A 12,390-nucleotide genomic window follows, 5' to 3' on the forward strand; every position below is an offset into this window, starting at 1 on the left:
GATGCTGGAGCTCTTAACAGTGAAGACCAAGGCAAAAAAGTAATTGAGTACCTCAGCCTTCTCCATGTGCCTGTTAGCCAGGTCTCCCATTTTCTTCCAAAGGGGGCCCACATTTTCCCTTGTCTTCCTTTTATCCCCACTGTACCCTCTGGATAGTTTGGATCAACTGTCCTGGCTGTGCTCCCATCTGTCTTCTTGTGCCCCTCCTCACCAGCAGAGCATGAAAGACTGAAAAGTCCTTTATCAGGGTAAACACTGCTCAGCAACAGCTAAAACATCAGCGTGTTATGAGCATTATTCTCATACTAAATCAAAACCACAGCACTGTACCAGCTAATGGAAAGCAAGCTAAACCTATCCCAGCTGAAACTGGGACACAGAGCTACAACCATTTAAATTCTCATGACAAGAGGTCCAACACCATCATTAGCTTTTAAAATAGCTTATGCCTGTGCACAATTTCTACCTATAGGCAAGTAGAGGCAGCAGCAGCAGCTCATGCATTAGTAGGGTAACAATCTACATTAAAACACAATGGCCTTTCTACGACTACCTGCAGTATTATTATTTTTAATCCTCATTTTTAATCAAGCAGACAAGGCTTGCCAAATGCAGTGTCATGGTTTGAGCATGTTTTGAGGGTGTTTTTGTTCAAGGTTTTTTTTTCCAGCCAGGTGGGAGGGGAGTCCGGGAGGAAGGAGAGACAGGACACCTGACCCAGGCTAGTCAATGAGGTATTCCATACCATAGCACGTGATGCCCAGGATGCATACTGGGAAGGAGAAGGCTGGAGGGGTAGAGCTGTGGAGGAAAATGGAGGAGGGAGCACATGGTGCTCGGCCAGGCAGGGTGGAGCGAGTTATGGGTCGGTGGCTGGTGGGGTGTTGTATTTTTTTCACTTGCTGTTTGCTGTATCATTATTATTTGTAGTAGTGAATGGCAGTAGGGGTTTTGTGTTATGCCTTAGCAATTAAACCGTTCTTATCTCAATCCGTGGGGGCTACATTCTTTGGATTCTCCTTCCTAACTCTCCGGGAGTTGGGGGACTTGGTTTAAACCACGACATGCAGTAACTCCTTACTGACGTGCTTAGTGCTGTCTCTCTCTATCTGTATGTAATATAGGTCTGCCACCCTATATTGCTCCCTCACACTTGTAATTTCCTCTAGCTCTTACACTGTGTTTTAACCTCTTGCAGAGGTTATTTCCCAGTATGCAGCTTAGTCTGGTGGCTGGGGCCGGGCAAGCACAGCCACCTCTGCTGTAGCTGGAGCAAATGAGAGGCTGCAGAGGTAACCGCTGTGTAAGCTGTGCTTTCTGAGTGGCACATAAGTCAGAATTCAGTAACGTATTAAAAAACCTGCCCAAATCTTTCTCAAAGGCTTTTCTGCTTAGACCTGCTAAGGAGGCAGAGAAAAACCAGTATAAAACCAGGCCTGCTGGACTAGCAGCTTATTTTCCATCACTGTTATCACATGCCAGTGAAAAAAGAAAGTTACAAACTGTGCTGCAAGCAAAGGTATTTTCCCCATCAATGAGGCTTTATGCATGGAGTAAATTCACAAGGCTAGTGCAAAGCTTAACAATACATGAAAAGGGAACTGAGTGACAAAGTGAACTGAGGGACAAATACATGATGCAAGCATGACCCTAACTTAGGACAAAGAGCTGAGAGCTTCCACCAGTTCACAGGGTCTGTGACCAGCTAAGAGCACCCTATCCATGCCAGTACTGCAGAAGAGAAATGAGCCACCAAACTGTAAACAGACATTCACCCTAACATCTGCAATCCTGCAAGTCACATAAGCATACACATAAAAATGCAAGCACAACTATCACAGTGTTCTTCAAAGCTAAATCCAAATTCCTGTGCCTCTACCAACATTTTCCTGCAGCTACCACATGAGGTCTTGCTCAAAAGCATGCGAGCAGCCACGTGAATGAACTGAACATGTAGATGCTTTTTGGTAAGCACACATGCCATGCACCCAAACTAGCATGCTAATTGAACTTCAGCATGCAAAAAGGTTTCTCGAGTTTCTTTTTCCAAAGGGCAGGGCAATGGTAAGCACTGGAGAATGTCAACCTCCTAACAGGTTAAAGGTTTAATTATTGTTATTTAAGTCAAAGGTTCTCCCTACTGTTTGGCTAGGAGATAATTCTAAAAATAACAATGCAAAACAGCAGCATTTTTAAAAGCCACCCAGGAGCAGGAGATAATCCTTCAGGAAAAGGTTAACAGAAGTTTTCTGATTAAAATATGTGCATAGAAATATCACATCTAAGGGGAAGCCTATAAAAATTGGTCTGTAGTTTCCCAAGTCTATATAATTACGAATGAAACCAAATGCGAGGACACAGGACCTGCTCAAGAACTATACCTTTATGTTTGGACCCCTGTGTTGACAATTGATAAAGTAGAGGCAAATGTACAAGTAAATTTCTTTTCCTTACTTCTAAGAGCTTCAAGACTTGATTAGATCTTCGAGACCTAAAGCTGAATACGGATACTGTGTTTTTACCTCAGCAGGGGCAGAGGAGCTCCTCCACCAAGCTGCAGTCTGCTCCAAGCCCACAACCATATGGCATCTAAGGGAAGAAGGTGTTTTACTGCAATTAGCACTTGCTAGGGACTCCTGAGCCAACAAGAGCACATCAGAAATGCTGCCTTAATCTGAAATGTTTCCCAGCAAGTCTGTAACAGCATAAAGGAAAGGAGCTAAAATAAAAAAGGAAAAGAAAAAAGAAGTGCTTATGCACTTAATTAGCTAAACATATGGCCTAAAACCATAAGATGCTTTGAGGTATATTTGGGTTAGTAGGCTAAACCACATTATTTGGCAAATTATTATGTGTTTGTTTTCATCTAACATCCTTAAGAACCATAACACCAACAGAAAGCTCCATCAGCATGCATATGCCTTAAAAGCTGGAGCATTACCTTAAATCAGCCTTTTTGATACCAAGCCTAAGTTTTACAGCAGACAACCTAAACTTGGGTGTGGGAAGAAAGCAACAACCCTTGAGTCACAGCAGAGACAGACAGCAAGAAGAAAAAGTTTTCTATGGGTCACAGAGGGAGAGGAGCACTTCCAAGGGACAACAGAAGAGGAACAGTCAGTATTCAAAATGCTGACCCAGTGTCTCAAGGGTATAGGCTCAAAGAGCAGAGCAGAAAGTGATAATGCAGGAAAAAAAGGTTTATTCCACGTTTGTTACACATCTGCACAAGCAAGTTGTGTTCGTGCAACTCAGCGTATACAGTCATCACCCAAAGCACCTCACTTGGCAGGCAAATGTTCAGTACAAAGCTTTGACATGGAGATCAATTAAATACAAACAAGTTCAGCATAAATACAAGTTCATGGAAAGTGTTTATATTTCTACCTGCTTGGTATACTGCTGGTCATCCACAAAGCTGTCATTAATGAAGCACAACCTCTACTGCTGGTAATGCTTTAATAAGGACATGCAAAATACCCAGATAAAAAGGGATGCTGAGACCAACTCTTAATTCACAGCACCGTGTTCAGCATAAGCAGTATGATTCATTTGTTCTTGGAGAAGTAACAACTACACTTAGCAGCATGCATCTGTAAAATCTCTACACCTGGTAAGGGAATTTATTAGTCTGCCATTGTGCTTTCTAAATGCTTGATGCTTTGTGTTTCACATGAGTCAACCATTTCATCGAGGAAATGAAATAATTCTCCAACGCACTGAACACACCAGGAAAGCATTTACCGACCACATACTTTGGACAAGTTTGCTCTTGTGCTCTTATTTACCCTGTCAGATGATATGTCCTAAATGCCAAAACACAAATAGAGAAACCAAGGCAATAAATTGTAGGAGATTAATTTCATTAAACGGGTCTAGGGAAAGCAAGTGCATAGAGTCTGTGGCAATTCAGTTGTCTCCATAGCAGGATTAGAAGCAACATTTATTTGTCAATAAAAAAAATCAATCCAGATGGTTGTTTGCAGTACCTTTATCAAACAGAAATGTAACTGCTGTCCTGTCAGATGTAGGGAACAGGCTATGTTGCCCTCAGGAACCCAGATAAAAAACACTCCTATCAATCAGCACTCAGGACCTCCACAGATGTCAGCCTAACCAATGCCCTCTTAACCATATTGGTGCAATACCAAATTTAAACAGCCTTAGGAAAGGCCAGAGCAAAGCAATTAGAACTGCAGATAAGTTTTTAAACACACTAACTTCTGTGTAATTCACTGATTATCCTTTTCATTTTTCCTTGTGTGTAATCTTCCATACAAGGGAAAAAGTGTTTCCAATGCTAGCACACATAAACCCTTCGTATTTGAGCTATCTTCTGCATTTTTAATATCTTTTAAGAATCACAAAACAAATTGGCAACTATACTGCATATGACAAGGCAGCCACAGATTACAAGGATTACTGTCATTTTTGTAAATGTATGGATGCATACAGAGAAAGTGTGCTCTGACTAGCACGCAGTAAGCATCAATTTCTTAAGTCTGTTATAGTCAAACAGCTTTCAAAAGCATATGCTGCATCCTGGAAGAACATCATTTCCTACGTTGCAAAACCAGGACAACAAAAGCATTACTGAGAAAAGCTGAGTCTAATAGCCCCCAAAGTATTCCTATGTTTAAACAGTTTTATAGATCTCACCCTACACAACTAAATTCAGACATGGCAGTGAAAGGAGGTTATGAAAGATTAAGATGACAAAATGAGCAAGTTGTTCAGTTTTATGCAGGGGAGGTTACAGCAAACAGTATCACCACCTATACATCCCCTCACAACCTATATGAGTTGCTGCTAAATCTAAGTGGAGCTTTAATAGCTTTGAACAGGCAACAGAGTTTGCTTGTGACCCATCTCAAGGCAGTATGCCACTCATGGGAGTAAAAGCAAGCCAAGAAATAATAGGTAGAGGTATCTGTGGCTCTGCTTCTCAGCAGTTAAAGAGCATCCCATCCCTGCCTCTGAAGTCAGAGAACAAACCCTCCCCTTCACATCTGGAATAAAATAAACTAACAAACATGCCTCCAAGAGCACGTTTGCTCCCAAATTCCTTCCAAGTCTGAAGGAATCTCTACGGCATGACCCATCCCAGGAAATGACTGTGCATGGCAGCTCTAGCTGCTTGCTGCCACAGCAGGAACCCCTGGTCAGTCAGTGAGCAGAGCACTGCCTAAGCCACCTCCTGTGCTTGTAGCAAGGCAACACCCAAAATATCACTGAGCACACCCTTGCACCCAACTCCTGCCCTGCTCCACCACATCACCCCTGCCCTGCCTGTTGGGCAGCAGCAGGCAGGAGCAAGGATGAATGCTAAAGGTGACATTTTTTCAGTGCTAGCTTCAGGAGGGACAAAGAGGCAACAAGACACAGAGACATGATGCTGTTCTAACATGAGACCACATAGAATTTCTGTTTGTCTCCCCAGTATTTGTCTCAGATGGTATTAACTGGGAGACTTGATTTGTCTGCGCCAAGGAGTGAGGACTGCTGAGACCACTCGAAGGCAGGCAGAGATGAGCACTGTAACCTTGTAAGCACCACCACCTTGCTCTGTATGGGTGTTTTTTTTCCTGATCTCAGCAGAACAGAAGCTTTTGATGTTGCAATGTTTGCTGCCCAAAAATATGGGAGGCAAAGGAACAGGTCAGCTCAGGACTTGAGAGTATTTAACCAATTACCAACTGAATGTCACTTAAATTCTCTTTGGGAATATGCTTCCCAAGGGGTAGCTCTGGATTGCTCTCACTGCCAGCCTTTCCGCTTGTGGCTGCCAGACTTGAGTGCTCCATCCACCCGAAATCCTGTAACATTGTTAGCTCCACCATCATTCCAAACACCTGAATCCTCAAATACACTTAAAAAATCTGCTCCCACCAAGTCACAAAAGAATGGGCAATTACAGGTGCTACCTAGAGAGGCCTAATGGATTTGGGGCACTTTTTCCAACCTAGGTTTTTGTTTTGATCATTAATCTTACTGTCTCTGAGTTAATTCCTCTTGTAAACAGCACAAAATGAAGGTCAGCAGGGAAAGAGGAGATTAGACTTTAGAATTCAAAATATTTTAACTCTGAGTGCACTAAAAGCAAGGAATGCAACAGGAGGGAATTCTTGCTGAGAAAGTAAAGACAACATCAACTTACTAAAAATACTGCAGTAAGTATACCCACAGACTGGTTAGACAGTACACAGAATCATGGAATGGTTTAGGTTGGAAGGGACCTTAAAGATCATCTAATTCCAGCCTCCCTGCCACGGGCAGGGACACCTTCGACTAGACCAAGTTGCTCCAAGCCCCATCCAACCTGGCCTTGAACACTGCAAGGGATGAGGCAGCCACAGCTTCTCTGGGCAACCTGTGCCAGCACCTCTCCATCCTCTAGTAAACAGGACAGTAAAGAATTTCCTAATATCTAATCTAAATCTCCCCTCTGTCAGTTTTAAGCTGTTCCTCCTTGTCTTATTTCTACATGCCCTCATAAAAAGTCTAAATAGACTAAGTATCCTTGATGTTGCTTATTTATATACCAAATATGCATCAGTTTTAGTCAAAGCCACTCCATTTGATCAGCTGCTGGTATGAAAAGGTTACTAAACCACCCAAAGTGCAGTTGCTTTTTAGAAAGCACAGTGAGGCAAACAGACTGAAGCTAGACCCTTTCCCACCTTGCAAGACAAAGCTGCTAATTTCATTGCTGCTCTCTCTGGTTGCGTTTGAATGCTAAAATATGGGAGGGTAACGATAAATTCACATAGCTACCTATGGATAAAAACCAGAAAGAAGTCCCTATGGGCTTCCACTGGGAATTACATATGTAATGTGTACCTTGTAAGAAATTCAGTAAAATCCAGCAAAATTCTGGCATGTCTTTTAGCATCCCTGACGCATGTCAGCTGGCACGAGTGTAAACCCACTCTTCACTTCAGCAAACTCAGCACAGTAGTCCTTTTCATCTGGTCTTTAGCTCACGTAAAGCTGGAAAGAGATCTCCACTCAGTTGATCCCAGCCATCTCCAGGCACCATAAGTTTCCAAGGGAAAGCCTCACTCTGTGCATGCAAGTGCAGCTCCTCCCAAGCCAGAGTAAATGCCTTGGCTACTTGCTGCTCTGAAAACATACTAGTCTACTGCACTTGAAATACTTGAATGTTTCCAAAAGGAACTCCAGGTTTTGTTGCTAAACAGCATCAGACAATCATGAGTGCATGGGCTTACTCTCCCTGACACAGCTTCAACTTCCGCTAGCAGCAGTGAGGACAGTGCCTTTACCTCTAGCTATCGAGGCTTCTAACAGCAAAGAAAAGGTCACACCGTTAGCCCACATCTATAAAACTTCACAGCTGCAAAACCCTCCACCCAGCCGGAGCCAGCACCGATAACTTTCAGCCAACCGCTTATGGTGGATCCGCGGCTGTGCCAGGTCCTGGCAGAGCAACCTGGCCCAAAACTGCAGCTAAAGGCTGTGCCACCACGCGAGACGCCTGCACACTTACCCTCCTCTGGCTTCAGCTGCAGGGCGTGTTTCCATTTACACAGAGCGGTTTCAGAGACTTCCTGACAGGAAGGAAGCATCCTAACTGCAGCTATGCCCCTGCCTTGTTTTCCCTGGCCATCGCTAGCAGCCGACTGAGCGCTTTGCTCCCATTTGTCGCCGTGGTACTGAATCCCAGATCACCCGAGATCACCCAGAGCACTGTGAGAATACAGATCAGCAGTTCGGGGCACTGCCGTTCAACCATGGCTGGGACACTGAGCAGGCAGCACAGCCAGATGCTAGATGCCTTTTGCTGCCTGCCAGGAGCCTTTCTTTCTGAGCAAGCTAAGGTGTTAACTATTCCTCCCCAGATCTGGCAAACTGCCCTTTGGTCTGCAGGTTCAGAGCACGGATCGGTGCCGGAAAGCTCTCTCCAGAGTCGGATCCTTAGCTGCTGCATCCCTGGGAAGCGGGAGGGAAGGGATGAGGGCCGAAAAGCAGCCAGCGTAGGCAGGGAAGGAGAAAACACTTAAACTGCCCATGACGATACTCTGCATATCATTGCCAGCTTCTAATGCTGCGGATGCCCAAGGGTTTCCAGGAGACGGAAGAGATAAAAGCAAAGTCATAAAGTTTTAAGAAAGTCCATGCACACACATCTGACATAGTGAGACATTTCTACCACATGCCCTTTCTTTCCTACTTCTTGTCAAACGCTCGTACCCTTTAGACATTTAGATTTTAAAACGGCAGGGCACCTTTTAGATGCGCTGCCTGTCGAGGCACTAGTTTAACGTGGCGTCCGCCCTGTCCCACAGACCAACCCGGGAATTAACCCTTTCAGCGGCTCCATTTCCAACCCGGTAACGTTGTCAGGGGCGGTCACCAAAGAGCAAGAGCAGACGGGCCGGGGGAGACGGAGCAGCAGCCACCACCGTCTTCGCCCCGGGCCCTCCCGCTGCCGCCCAGCCCCATTCCCGGGGTCCACATGGGATGGGGGATAAACCGGGTCAGGGCTGTGTTGTCTGGAGCCGTAGCAGCACTCAGCCCTCTCCGGGGAGGCAGCGTAAAGCTGTTTCCTCGCCGTCAAACGCAGCCGGTGTGGGGGGAGGGAGGACGGGTTATCCCCCTTCCAGGGCGTATTATTCCTCCCGACTCCGTTCCCCGCCACGGCGGAAGGAACCGCGGCCGCGCAGAGATGCAGTAGCCATGGCAATGCGGGATTGCATCATGCTCTTAACTAACTGCACCGCGGAAAGACGCTACCCGAGGAACCCCCGGCCCTCCCACTGCCCCGGCTCTCCCTCCCTCCCCCAGACCGGCCGAACCGGGGACGGAGCACCGCTACTGCGCGCCCCGCGGCCCCCATCCGGCACCCTCCCGCCTCCATCTCCTCCTTACCCTCCGTCCCACCCGGGGACCACAGCCCTACCTGCGGCTGCAGCGGCGGCTCTGAGGGCGGCGTGAGGCGGGAGGGCGCCGGCCGGCTCTGTCACGCTGCGGCGCCGCGGGGCCGGGGCGGGGCAGGGGCCGGGAGGAGGCTCCGCCCCCGAGCTGGCCGTGGGCTGACCGTGACGTCACAGTGGTGCGGGGGGCTAACGGGCGGCGGCTGAGGGGGACGCTGTGACGTCACGGCCTCTCAGGGCCAATCGGGGAGAGGGGACGGGGCCGCGAGGGGTTCCGGGCGCGGGGTCGCAGTCCCATCTCGAAGGAGCGGGGTCGCTTAGACACGTGGAGGGACAGTTGGGCTGCTCTTGGTTGTGGGGGGTGCCCATCCCTGCCCAGGAGATGGGAGCTGGAGGCTCCAGTGAAAAACAATATGGGATCGTGTAATTAAAGACTGTCTTAATGAGATGAGCCACAGGACTAAATTAACGGTCACAGGGATATGTGGTTTTTCTCTTTCCCACTGTGTTTTGAGTAATGGGCTTCACGACATCATAGCGTTTTGAATATAAACTCTGGTTGCAGGAAATACGTAGGATTTTCACTCTGATACAGAATAAACCCCCTGATTTTGTTGTGTAATTTAGATGCATATGCTGAGCCCATCCCCACAGTGTTGGATGTCCAAGGAAGGAATCTTAAGGCATTCTTTTTGGCTCCTCTCCAGTGGCCAAGATGCTCAATAAAGGAGGAAAAGTCCCCTCTAAATGCTCCAGGCCCTTCATTACCTCTTTGAGGTCCTAAAAAAGCAATAGTGAGGGTGCTTTGGTGTTGGTATGGCCAATGGGGAGAAAGCAGTTTGTTTCTTTCCCTCTCTCACATACTCTCTCATGATGGAAGATGACCTTTTAATTTTTTTTCCCCTAAGAGTTTGTTCCATCTCTTTGCTAATTAAATGAAAATGTTACGTAAAGAGCAGCTTTGCTTGGCAAAGGAGAGAAGGCAAGCGGCAATTTGCATGGGGTTTGCTCAAGATCAAGTGTCTTCACTCCATAGGAAGCAATTTTAGAAAGGTCAGGTTAAGAGAGTCTCCCAGAGCCTCCTCTGTGACTGTAGAAGGTGAAGCCATCAAGGCTAACCATGCCAACTCAGCATCCAGTGGCTTGTGATAGGAACACGCTAGTCCCATGTCCATGGCCATTTAGCTGAACCAGTGTGTTGCAACCTCACCTCACCTGATTGAGGCTCAGTGTGCAAACAGTCCCCAGAGGTGATGCTGGGCCATACATGGGCTACACGATACTGCAGTGTGTTTGCACAATCGGGTCAGAAACAATCTCACATAAGCTCTTACTGGGACAAGAAAAAAAAATCTCCAAAGCAGACATCAACGCTATTCCATAGTTTTTTGTTTAATATTACTTCTTTATTGGAGTAAGATGTTAATAGGAATGCTTTTTGGTTTGGGTTGTGGGTGTTTTCATTTTAAAGCTTGAGCCTCCATTTCCCTTTCTCTTTGAAGGACCAAAACCTGTATGACTTTTGAGCATGCAGTTTGAGGCTTTGTAGCAGTTTTCAGTAAGGCATGAGCATTCACAGCTGTCCTTGCCTATGGGCATGAACACTTTGGATAAAAAAGCCTCTGAAAGCCAGCACAACTCTTCTTCCTGAAGGCCCTTTGCCCAAGTTTGTGTTTTGGATGTTTCTGAGGCATCCCCTCTTGTCTGGGGGTAGTAAGGCAACCTTGCTCTTAGCAAAATTAATGGAGCAAGGCACGAGTCCTGTTTTTTCTCACTTGAGCTAAAATGTCATGAGCTCACTGAAACGTGACCAGTGTTAGGCTTTTCACATCTGTAAATCTGAACGTGACATTTCAATGTGCTTTAAATAAAGTTGCTTTTCCAATGGGTGTACACATTTGTTTCCATGGTTTATTGATGAGAGATGATTGCACTGAGTGTTACTTTCACAGCCAAAACAGCTTTCTAAATCTGGAAGATGCTTAAATAATTAAGACTCAATCTGGTGGTTTAAAAATAAAAATAAGAACTGTTTGCAACTTTAGATGCAAAAAGGGATGGAGTGGGGTATAGGGAGTGTATGTGGGGAGGCAGGTGGTAGCAGGGAAGTGAGCAGCATCCAGAGTAGGAGAGGGAGGTGCTACTGCCTGGTACCCACGCTGTGTCCCAAGCCTGCCAGAGGTTGGCACGTACCCATTTTGGCTCCCTCCACTTGATCTTCTTGCTTGATGGTGGGCTTTAATAAGGCTCTGTATGTGCAGAGGGTTGAGCAGCTGGCACTGAAGAAGGGGGAAACAGCTGCCGATGGGGAAAGGATGAAGCTGGGGGGAGTGGGGGTGGCACTTGGCCTTTGCCAGTCCAGCTCCAGCTGAGACTTCCTGCCTGTCTACTGAGTTGCTGGTACTTCCCTCCCATGGCCTCTCTGAAGTGCTCATGCTGCTATCAGTCACAGAAGAAGAACAAGGTCATGCTGTGGGAACTGTAATTTCAGAATTAACCATTTGGGAGAACTAAGCAAATGATGCCAGATGTTCTAGCACTAAAGTTTTGGTGTTTGACGAGGGGTAGGGGCTGGCCAGTGTCATTCTGGGGTGCCTATGTACTGAGCCCCAGCATTGTACCTGCCCTCTTGGAGCATCTGCAAGTTTACCAGGAGTGAAGACATTGCCACTAATCTCTCCACCAAACCATGATGAAATTGCTGTGAGTATATTTGCTCAGGATGGGATTCAGAGACCTTGTTATCAGAGCAGGATCGATGAGGCTGGAGCTCAGAGAAGAGCCAATTAAATAGAATTAGGGATTTAGACAGAAAGACTGCTAGGGAAGATTTAAGGTAAATTACACCTTGCATTTGATTTTTACGTGTGTCTCATAACTACTGTAATCCTGCATTAAGAGAGAGAAGATGCAGAATCTGAGCACTGTAGAAAGCAGAGTCCTAAGTGACCCAGGCCAGACAGCAGCAGTAGAGGCAGCAAGAGGCCTCAGTAGATAACATTATCCTCACTAAATCAAGCAAACTAAATAAAGCAAAAGAAAGAGGTTAAATAGATGCTAGTGTTTGAGAGTACAGATAGGAGAACAGCTGGAACTACTGAAAATAGAGTGAAAAGTCAGTGAGGGCTACACCACTGGGGAGGCAAAAGAGTTCAGAGTAGAAGGTCCATCAGGGCGCTGTTTGAAGTTATCCTGGATAAAGTGGTAGAAGTGTGTGTTGCAGGGAAATGAGTCTTCTTCTGAATGGTCTTCTTTTGAGGGGGTAAGTTACCAAGTCTGTCTTCTTTTTCAGACATCTATTAGAAATCCTAGCTATGCCTATTTAGTAGTGGCTCATTACAGACACAGTAATGAATAGGTTCTTGTTTTGATTAGAAATAAATTAGTCCAGTTTTTCCTGAAGTAAATTAACAAATTGATTAGAATAAATAGCCCTCATTTGCCACTCAGTCATCTTAACGGGAATTTTCAGTTCTGCCTGGGTTTGCCTTGGCTT

The 12,390-nt window shown here is 46.1% G+C and overlaps 1 protein-coding gene across 1 annotated transcript in view; it reads right to left on the minus strand.

Annotated features, from left to right (window-relative positions):
- ELOVL5 (ELOVL fatty acid elongase 5) overlaps nt 1-8,994 on the minus strand; it is a 39,607-nt gene extending 30,613 nt beyond the window's left edge. Inside the window, exon 1 of the mRNA XM_034061063.1 lies at nt 8,921-8,994. The gene's annotated coding sequence lies outside the window, so the exon portion shown is untranslated. The remainder of the gene's footprint in view (nt 1-8,920) is intronic.
- Between the last annotated feature and the right edge of the window lie 3,396 nt (nt 8,995-12,390).

This window comes from Melopsittacus undulatus, chromosome 3 (assembly GCF_012275295.1).
Source record: "Melopsittacus undulatus isolate bMelUnd1 chromosome 3, bMelUnd1.mat.Z, whole genome shotgun sequence".
In the NCBI taxonomy this organism is placed as follows: Eukaryota; Metazoa; Chordata; class Aves; order Psittaciformes; family Psittaculidae; genus Melopsittacus; species Melopsittacus undulatus.